The sequence below is a fragment of the Dipodomys spectabilis genome, unplaced genomic scaffold, assembly GCF_019054845.1.
Source record: "Dipodomys spectabilis isolate Male_0828 unplaced genomic scaffold, ASM1905484v1 ptg000143l, whole genome shotgun sequence".
In the NCBI taxonomy this organism is placed as follows: domain Eukaryota; kingdom Metazoa; phylum Chordata; class Mammalia; order Rodentia; family Heteromyidae; genus Dipodomys; species Dipodomys spectabilis.
Window position 1 is genome coordinate 2,669,363 of NW_024870820.1, and position 10,338 is coordinate 2,679,700.

A 10,338-nucleotide genomic window follows, 5' to 3' on the forward strand; every position below is an offset into this window, starting at 1 on the left:
ATGCTAGCTTCCTTAATTTTCTCTCCCTTTTGTAACATTTAAAATGTTATGGTTTGAAGGAAATGGAAGGGAACTATAGAAATTCACTTAAAGCATAAAATCAGGAAATTGGAAAGCCTTGTCAAGTAACTAACTTCCTTGGAGCCCCTATGAACACTCTCACTGCACATTCCCCAGTGCACTAAGAGAGCTGTTGACACATCTGTGCTGCAGTTCATTCTTGGGATGCTTAAGCACAGATCACGTCTTGTCTTCATAGCCCTGCACACAACACTGTACCAGGTGCACAGCAAACAGCCAATAATGTGTTACATCACCAGGCCTTCTCAAAAGAGATGGGCATGCCTAGATACTCAGGAAGCTGAGATCTGATGATAGAAGTTCAAATCCAGGGCTGGGAAGGTGGCACAGTGGTAGAGTTCTTGCCTTGCATGCTTGAGGCCCTGGGTTCGATTCCTCAGCACCACATAAGCAAATAGAAAAAAGCCGGAAGTGGTGCTGTGGATCAAGTGGTAGAGTGCTAGCCTTGAACTGAAGAGCTAAGGGACAGCGCCCAGGCCCAGAGTTCAGGCCCCACGACCAGACACATACACACAAAAAAAAGAAGTCCAAATCCAGCACAAACAGAAACATCAATGTGGCCCTTATCTCTTATGAATCAGCAAAACCCCAAATTGGAGGTATAGCTAAAGTAGTACAGCACCATCCTTGAATGAAAAAGCTAAGAGACAGCACCCAGGCACTGAGTTCAAGCTCTAGTACTGGCACAGAAAGAGACAAATGGGGGGTGGGGGGGAGTAAAGTTTAAAAAAGGATGAAAAAAAGAGATTCTTGACATTGGAGAACTATGAAGGCACATGGACTAGGTGATCAAGGTCAAAATGACCATATAAATACATCAACTTTGTGCTAAGAATGGCATATACTTCTCTAGTTTTCTTCTCCCAAACCCATGAAATTCCATCTAAAATTGAAAACACACGAGATGAATCCCAACAGATTCTAAGGCATGTCTGACTAGGGCTCCTCAAAACCATCCAAGCTGCCCCCAAACAAGGGCAGTGTCAGAAGCTGTCACAGCCAAGGGGAGCCCAAGGTGCTATAGCAACTCAATGTGAAGAGGTTTCCTGGAAGGATTTCACAGGAGTAGAAACAAGCCTGAGAAGACCAGAGCCCAGCTAAAGTTTCACAGACAGATCAGGAACCCCAACCTTCCCTCAGATCCTCTTGATGAAGACATTCTCACTGACAAGGCCTATGTAAATTTGTCATTGAAATGCAAATCCTCCTTCTCTTGAACACAAGTCCTGTATAATTTGGCACTGAAGCACCTCATGGACCACAGAGCACCATGTAGCAAGAGTCGAAACTGAGGCCCAAAGTAGGAACCAATGTCTTTCCAATTTCTAGTTTAGGATCTGGTGCTCTAGTGAGGTTGATGCTTCCACACTGGCCAGATCCAAAACTCTCCTTGCTATCCTGGATACACCAAGAACCAGTTTAGGACTCTTGAATAAATTTCTGTCAAATCCCAGCTTCTGGTCTTTGCTAGCACTGTGGCTGGTGTGGTGCAAGGACATATGTGTAGAAAGTGGTTTGGTATTTAGCTACATGCCCTTTTGCCATAGGTCACTATGCCAGGGCTACACAGAAAGTCCATCCCTGGCATGGTAAAGATCCAGTCATAAACAAACAGCTTCCAAGGGACTGGGAAGGTGGCTCAGTGGTAGAGTGATTGCCTCACATATATAAGGCCCTGGGTTCAATTCCTCAGCACCACATAAACAGAAAAAGCTATAAGCGGCACAAGTGGTAGAGTGCTGGACTTCAGCGGATGAGTTAAGGGACAGCGCCCAGGCCCAGAGTTCAAGCATCAAGACCAGAAAAAAATAAAATACAAGCAACAACAACAAAAACAGCTAACTAGGGTGTGTGGAAAAGGCAAAGTTCTGCCAGGCTGGCGAGATGGCTACACTTCCCCTGTGCAGGCCCCATCCATCAGCCTCCCTGAGGGATCTCATTTTCCAGCTCCTTGTAGGGCACATTTTCTAAATATGAACCTGTTTCTGGTATGAGAATCAAAGTGCTCCAACTGCAAGATCATAAATACTCAAAAGCGACTGCTAATAGCAGTGGCAGTTTGCAAAATGCCAATTGGATCAAGAAATGGATGTCATAAATGACATTCCTTGCTCTCCCATAATCACAGAGGTATTGTGCAGGGTTTTGGTTTTTTTTTATTTTTTGTTTTCTGGTGGTTTTCTTTTTCTTTCTTTTTAATTGATGAGCTCTTCTTTTAAGTAGGTTCACAGGGGTTCCCTGAGATTTCAGGTAGAACCTTGAAAATTACTTAAAAGAAGCCTACAATTCAAGCATACAAACAAGTCAAAAATATGCTTAATTAGCCAGGCGCCAGTAGCTCATACCTGCAATCCTAGCTACTTAGGAGGCTGAGATCTGAGAATCATGGTTCAAAGCCAGCCCAGGCAGGAAAGTCTGTGAGATACTTATCTCCAATAAACCACTAGAAAACCAGAAGTGGTACTGTGGCTCAAGCCTTAGAGCACTCGTCTTCAAAGGAAGATTTGAGGGATAGTGACCTGGCCCAGAATTCAAGCCCCACGACCACGACCACCACCACCACTACCAAATATATATATATTTATGTATGTATGTATATATGCTTAATGGCCAGATGGTAGCGGTTCATACCTATAATCCTAGCTACTCAGGAGACTAAGATCTGAGAATTACAGTTTATAGCCAACCCAGGTAGGAAAATCTATGAGACTCATGTCTAACTAGAAAGAAATGTAGAAAGTGGAGGTGCAGCTTTAGTGGTAGAGCACCAGCCCTGCATGAAAAAAGGTAAGTTTACCATTCTTGTACACATTAAAACATTCAGGTCCCAGGCCACTCAGCTATAGAAGGACAAACTATGAGATGTGAATACAAGCTAACTTTAGAACTCAGGGCTTGGCTCTCAACCTGCTACACTCCCAGTCAAAGCGGACTAAAGAAAGATGAAGGACCTCAATAAAACCATCCCTATGGCCATGTATTGTGGCACTCAGGAAGCAGAGGCAAGAAGAATACTAAGAGTATGAAGAAAACATGGGCTAGATAGATGGATCCTGTCTTAGTAAAACAATCCTTGTGCACAGGAGAAGCCTAAGGACTATGGGAACTTGTCATTATTACCTCAATGAACAAAAGGATAAACATTTAGAAAATAATCAAGAGCCCTATATGAAACTGTGGACACAGAGGCCTAGCTTTGCCATAAACTATCTTTCTGAACTTCATTCCTTTATCATTTAAATGTCTCAAATACCACCTTCTGGTTGTTAAGACAACTTTGGTGAGATCCCTTATGTGAAAAGTTCTTTGAAAACCTCAAAATGCTGTATAAATTTTGTTATTAATGAGAATCCCTAAAAATTGTCTGAGTCAACTTGCTAAAATTCATTCTCTCAAGTCCCCTTTACAGGGGCAGAAAAGAGGTGAAAAGAGATGAAAATAATTGCCTAAAGTTCCAACACTGAGAAGGAATGTTATATACATGGCAGGAAGTCTGGAGTGTCATTTTCTCTTCCTGCTTTCCAGTCCATCCTGTTCACCACTGTATTCACATGCAAATACACACACATCTCTTCCGCAAACAAAGGTGCTGGGAAGTAATTGCTAGGTCTCAGAAGGAGGACACTAGCACTTCTAGGCTCACTATAACACTACTGTGACCTTTGACCCAGAGGAGAACTTCCAGCATTAGGAACACAACTCCTCCCTTACAGATAACATTGGGGAAAGCAGAGGGCCAGCAGCCCAGTACTGCAAACAATCTAAGGAAATAACTCCAAGTTCCTCATACTTTCAGAATCCTACACACTAGACCATTTCCCTTATTCCCCCATCTCCTCTATTTTCTGACATTCAGCAACATTGTGGAAGGATAAGTTACAGAATCCTAGAATCAGGGCTCATAGGAACTCATATCCTAAAGACTGCCTACTCTAACTTCTCCCATCTGGCACTCCAACTTCCTCCAGTTTCAACTTTGAATTCTTCAAAGGATGGGGAGCTCACTACTTCCAGGACCAGCAGACACTCCCCCAAACATACCCAGATGGCATGATACAGCAAGCACATAATATAGCAGGGATGAGGCACATGGACCTTCCTCAGGAGTAGCTACAGAGTAGAGGGGCCCAGTGCAAAGTGACAACACAGCACCTTTGGTTCAAATATTAATACTTTCCAGATAGCAAAAGGAGAAGGTTAAACTAAGAATAAGCCTTTTCATGTGTCATTCCTAGAAATTGAACTCAGGGCCTGAGCACTGCCCTAGATCTTTTTTGCTCTAGGCTACCACCCTACCATTGAACCATAGCACCACTTACAGTGTTTTGTTGTTGCTGTTGTTGGTTGTGAGGCTTGAACTCTGGGCCTTGGCACTGTCCCTCAGCTCTTCAGCTCAAGGCAAGCACTCTACCATTCGAGCTACAGTGCTACTTCTGGTTTTCCATTGGCTTACTGGAGATAGGAGTCTCACGGCCTGTCCTGTCTGGGGTGACTTTAAAAGGCCATCCTCAGATCTCAGCCTCCTGAGTAGCTCGGATTACAGGCATGAGTGACTAGCACCCAGCCTAATTATAAGCCTTGCTTCTGATGTTCAAGTCAGTGGGCCTGAATTCATCTATTGGCTAATACTACTAGTCATTTCCTTAGTTGAGGTAGTAATTTCTATTTGTGGGGCATAAATGAGTTAACTCTGTAGGAATCTTAGAATTCAGAGTAAACACCATTTTTGTGCCTCAAAATAAGTACTACAAGTAGCATTTTAAGATGTACTCTGAGGGGATGGGAAGGTGGCTTAGTGGTAGAATGCTTGCCTTGCATGCATAAGGCCCTGGGCTTGATTCCTCAGCTCCACATATGAGAAAAAGCCGGAACTGTAGGCACTGTGGCTTAAATGGTGGATCACTAGCCTTGAGATGAAGAGCTGAGGGATATGGTTAAGGGAAGGCAGGGATTAAAGGGGAAAAACAAAGGAGGAGGCAACAATGCTTGATATGAAATGTACTTATTACCTTGCTCACGTAATTGTAACCCCTCTGTATAGAATTTTCACAATAAAAAAAAACTTATAAAAAAGAGGCAGAGGGATAGAGCCCAGGCCCAGAGTTCAGGACCCATGACCAAAAAACAAAATTGTGCACTGAAATGCATGCTAGAAGTTACACACTTAGGTACAGAGAAAGTTTGAGGAGTAATCTCAATATCACTTCATTTCAAAGATGCAGACTGCTTTTCAGCTGTTGGCTCCTGACCCCTCTGTAGATCACGAAGGCACCAGGCAAGAAGAATCACAGCCATCACTGAGGCTGGAGCCAGTTTTGTGGGATCCAATGTTGAGGTGCTGGAGGGCAGGGAGAAGCTCCTTAAAAATTATGAAATTAAGGCACTCTTAGAATACATCAGTAAGTGATAACATGTCACCCCGTCTGGACTCTCCCATTGCAAAGATCATAAATATGCCTGTGGCCCCTGCACCACCAAAGAAGAGGATCCACCAGTGTATCAGATGGCCAACTGTTAAGAGATCCTCAAAGTGGAAGGGAACGGGCTCAGACCTATGGTGAATCAGACACTGGCCACCACCCAAGCTCAGAATGTCAAAAGTCATGTATTAGACTGAACTGGTAAAGAAAGTAGTGCTAGACCAGTACTGGTGGCTCACACCTGTCATCCAAGCTACTCAGGATGCTGAAGGCTGACAATCATGGTTTAAAGTCAGTCTGTTCAGAAAAGTCCATGAGCCTCTTATCTCCAATGAACCAGAAAAAAAAAAGCTGGAAGTGGAGGTGTGGCTCAAGGTGGAGAACATCAGCCTTGAGAAAAAAGCTGTGTTGACAAGTGATGCCTGGAGTTCCAGGCTCAACATCAGAAGGGGAAAAAAAAGGAAGGAAGAAAGGGGAAGGGGAAAGGGGGAAAGGGAATGAGGGAAGAGGAGGGCAGGTAGAAAGGAAGGAAGGAAGGAAGGAAGGAAGGAAGGAAGGAAGGAAGGAAGGAAGGAAGGAAGGAAGGAAGGAAGGAAGGAAGGAAGGAAGGAAGGAAGGAAGGAAGGAAAGTAGGAAGGAAGGAAGAAGGGAGAGAGGGAGGGAGGGAGGAGGAATCCAGGACACAGGAACTGTCCTGGATATGGAAGGGGCTAGTGCGGATATGAGACACGAGTTTGAGTTCCAGTATCTCTTGAACAGGCATCTCGTTCTTCCCCATAGAGCCTTCCTGCTTCACAGCTGGCTGCCTACCTGGCACCCTGCCCCCTCTGGGCTTGTTTCCACAGAGCAGCTGCAGCTGCCACCCTGGCAGAACACAGAATCGTGTCACCTCCTGCTTCACTACCTCTGCAGGGAAAATCCAAAGTCTTCAACTTCTGTTTGAAGGCCCTGCACCTTATCAAGTGCTACCTTCACTGCTCAAAACCTAGGAGCTGGCCAGCAGGGCCAGATAGGCCAATCCTGGGTGAGAGGAGCTACTCTGCCTGCAACCTCTTTCTCACCAATGCCTCAAGCACTACTGCTCCTCCAGATATTTGTTTATACTTGCTTTCTCCAGCGCTGAAGACAGAAATCAAACTTAAATCAGCTTAGCTCCAGCTAGCTAGGAGCTTCCATTGTATTCTCCCCAATGTGTCCTGGGGGTATTTACATCAGGTCTTGCCATTCTGCTCCACTGTAACAGCCCAGCCTTGCTGCCTAGCACTGAGGGCAGAGATGGGGGAACACCCTGACATCTTGATTGTCCTTTTAAGAAACGCGGTAGGCACTTGACCAGTCACAAATTGATGAATGACTGCTACACAATGCCAGAGGTAAACAAGGGCTGGGGTACAAAGACTGATTGGGGTGGCATTCTGAAAAAGCCAAATCTCTGGGAAGTAGAAGTGTGGCTCCAGTAGGACAGCACCAGTAATGTGCATAAAGCTAAGTGGGAAGCCCTGAGTTCAAGCCCCAGTACCAGTATACCAACCAATCAATGAGAAAAGAACTACAATGTGCTCTCAGTGCCACTAGTGACCTGCAGGATAACCCAGCACCAGAGCTTTGGTGCCACACACTGTCTCTAAGAAGCCAGCAAACATAGAGATAGCAGACACCATCTCCTTTTTGCTGAGCTTCTTGTAACACAGACTCTTGCAGGAGCAGCCTAAATTCATTTCTTATTCATTTCCTTGGAACACCACTGCTGCTAAAATAGGACAAATCCTAGAACAGGCCGCCCACCTGCCCCCCCACATGAAAGGCAAAATGGATTTAACCTAACACCAGGAGATCTCATCTGAGAGCATCCAATTATCAAAGACAAAAAGAGTTAAAAAAAAAAAAAAAGCCCAGGACAGAAAAGATAAATCTGGAGTCAAGATATGCTCCTTCTCACCAGGCCCAAAGAAACATAGGTCTCCTGGTTTCCCTTACTTGCAATAACTAGTGTATGTCAGGGACAAGCAGAAAAGGTCAAAAGCTATGTACTATGACCAGATAAGATGATGTTAAGGGAAATGAACCCCAAGATAGGGACAAGTGTTTTTTTCTTTCTTGCTAATGTATTTATAATGTCCCCCCCAAGGTATAATCCCTATTTTCATTGTATTTGATGTCGATGCCCTGCATCTTGTATATACATTTTTCTAATTTGGGGAGGGAAAGGGAAAAAACAAAATGCTTAAAGAGGGATATAGGTTGACCCATTGTAACAATGAGATGTACAAAGACACTATGTTGAAAAATGAATTTTACAATTTAGGCGGGGGTGAGGGTGTGGAGGATGTGGAGTGTAGTTGTGGAGGGGGGAAGGAAGGGATGGTAGAGGACAAACAAAGGAGGAAGCAGCAATGCTTGAAAAGAAATGTACTCATTACCTTACTCATGTAACTATAACCCCGCTGTACAGTATTTTTACAATAAAAATGTATTAAAAAAAAAAAGATGTACTCCTTCTCATCAATAATACTCTTTTCATTTAGGTGTTTTCATATCTATTATTTCAACTATTCTTATAAAATTTTCCTGAAAATACTCCAAATAATAGAACTCAGAGATAATTGTCCTCGTTTTCCAAATAAGGGCAGTGAGGCTCAGAAAGGCTAAATAAGTGGGCTGGGGCATGGTTCAATTAATAGAGCAACTGAATAGTAAGCAGCGGGCTCTGATTTCAAATGCTAGTACCACCAAAAAAGGAGACAGAGAGGAAGGATGGTATGGAGGGAAGGGAAGGGAAAGAGGGAAGGAGGGAAGGGAAGGGAAAGAGGGAAGGATGGAAGGAGGAAATAAGGGAAGGAGGGAAGGGGTCAGGGCTGACATGAAAGGAGGGTAATGAATGATTCCCCCACATTAAACACTCTACAATTATTCTCCATTCTGCATTCTAAAGAAGTTTGAAAGAATGGTTGGATAGTACCTAAGAGGGTTTCAACTGTGAAGGGCCTGTGCTTGCTAGGCTGGTACTCTACCAAAGATTGTTACTCTACCACTTGAACCATACTTCCAATACTGTTATTCATGTTTTATTTCAAGATGGGAGTCTATTCACATCTTTTTTAAAAATTAATACTGCTACTGGGGCTTGGACTTAGGGCCTTATGCTCTCACTTGGCATTTTTCCTTAAGTCTGCTGTTCTAGCACTTGCACCACACCTCCCCTTCTGGCTTTTTAATAGAGAGAAAAGTCTCACAGATTTTTCTGCCTGAGCTGCTTTCACACTGTGATCCTCAGATCTCAGCCTCCACATTAGCTAAGATTATAGGCATGAGCTACCAGTGTCCAGCTTTTATCTATTCTTCTACAGCAGCTCCAAGGTCTCCTTGAGATTTAACTACCAGGTAAGAAAGCTAGGAAAATTCTGTCTTCATCTTCTCAGAGCCTGTCACCACCTCCCCCACAGACTAGGGCAACCTTGTCCCAGACTCCCTATGTTAGTGAAATGAACTCCCTTCTCAGTTTAGTACACTCCTTCCCCTCTCCACAGCTTAGCATGCTCCCTTCCTAGGCAACACTAGGCCCATTTAAAAAGACAGTAAATAATCAGCCTCCACCCCCCTTTACAAACTTGAGATGGCACTTCTCTGGGGCAGCTACCACCATATAAGGCAAAAAGAGTCCCTCAGTGTGACCTTCAGGTCTGGGCAGATGCAGGGCCTCTTACCTACTATTTGGACAGCAGCCTAGTCTGCCATGATGAAGCCCCTGGCTCTCATGCCCACACCAGGTCTCCACCTCCTAGCCACTTGTATCACCTCTTAAAACTCTGAGGTTATACAGGTCACCTCAGACAATACCTAGTGATTCTTCTCACTTCTCCCCTGTGAGAAAGGGTCTTGCCAGCCCCTCTCCCAGCAATAAACCTTCCTTTATTCTCTGTACATGGCTGTCTGTGTGGTTCTCTGGCAAAGGGCAAATACTGTTCTTTTACCTAAAAATCATTTACCATCCCTCTAAATTACCTATACTCCCCCACTCCATGGTGCAGAGCATAAGTTAAGTGTTTTTTGTTTTTAAATCTCACTGGATTGTGGATTGATCATCTCCAACAACAAAATAGGATGAGTGTATCTTTGTCTCCAGTTCGTTGATCTCAGCAGACTTAAACCTTTGGAAGGAAAAAAGGTTTATCTGCATCCTATGTGCTTTTCAGAGACCACCTTACTCTGAAGTACCAGTCTGGTTAGTTTCTTAACAGTATTCTTAATTTTTGGGTGCCAGTGGTTCATACCTGGAATCCTAGCTACTCAGAAGGCTGAGATCTGAGGAGGCTGAGCGCTAGCCTTGAGCTGAAGAACAAAGGGACAGCACTTAGGCCAAGAGTTCAACGCCCATGACATACAAAAAGAAAAAGAAACGAAAAAAAAGAAACAACCTGAGAAGTCTGTGAGGCCTTACCCCCAATTAACCACCAAAAGCCAGAAATAAGATGGGGCTCAAATGGTAGAGCATCAACATTAAACACAACAACTAAAGGAAAATGTTCTGGCTCTGTGGTCACACCCCAGTACTGGCACAAAACAACAACAACAACAACAAAAAAGATAGTTCTAATACCCACTGTCACTGTCATATTTATTAATTTGCTTGTTTACCACCTAGAGATCTCTTCTACAAGAATGTAAGGCACATATCTTGATGGTTATATAGCTGGTACAACAATAAATGTACTGAATGAATGGATGAATGACTAGATTCATCAAACAACCAATGAATCAATCTTATTTGCATTTGACCACTGTCTAAAGCCCACAATACTCATTTGCAATAACCAAATTAGGTACAATAGTCAAATAA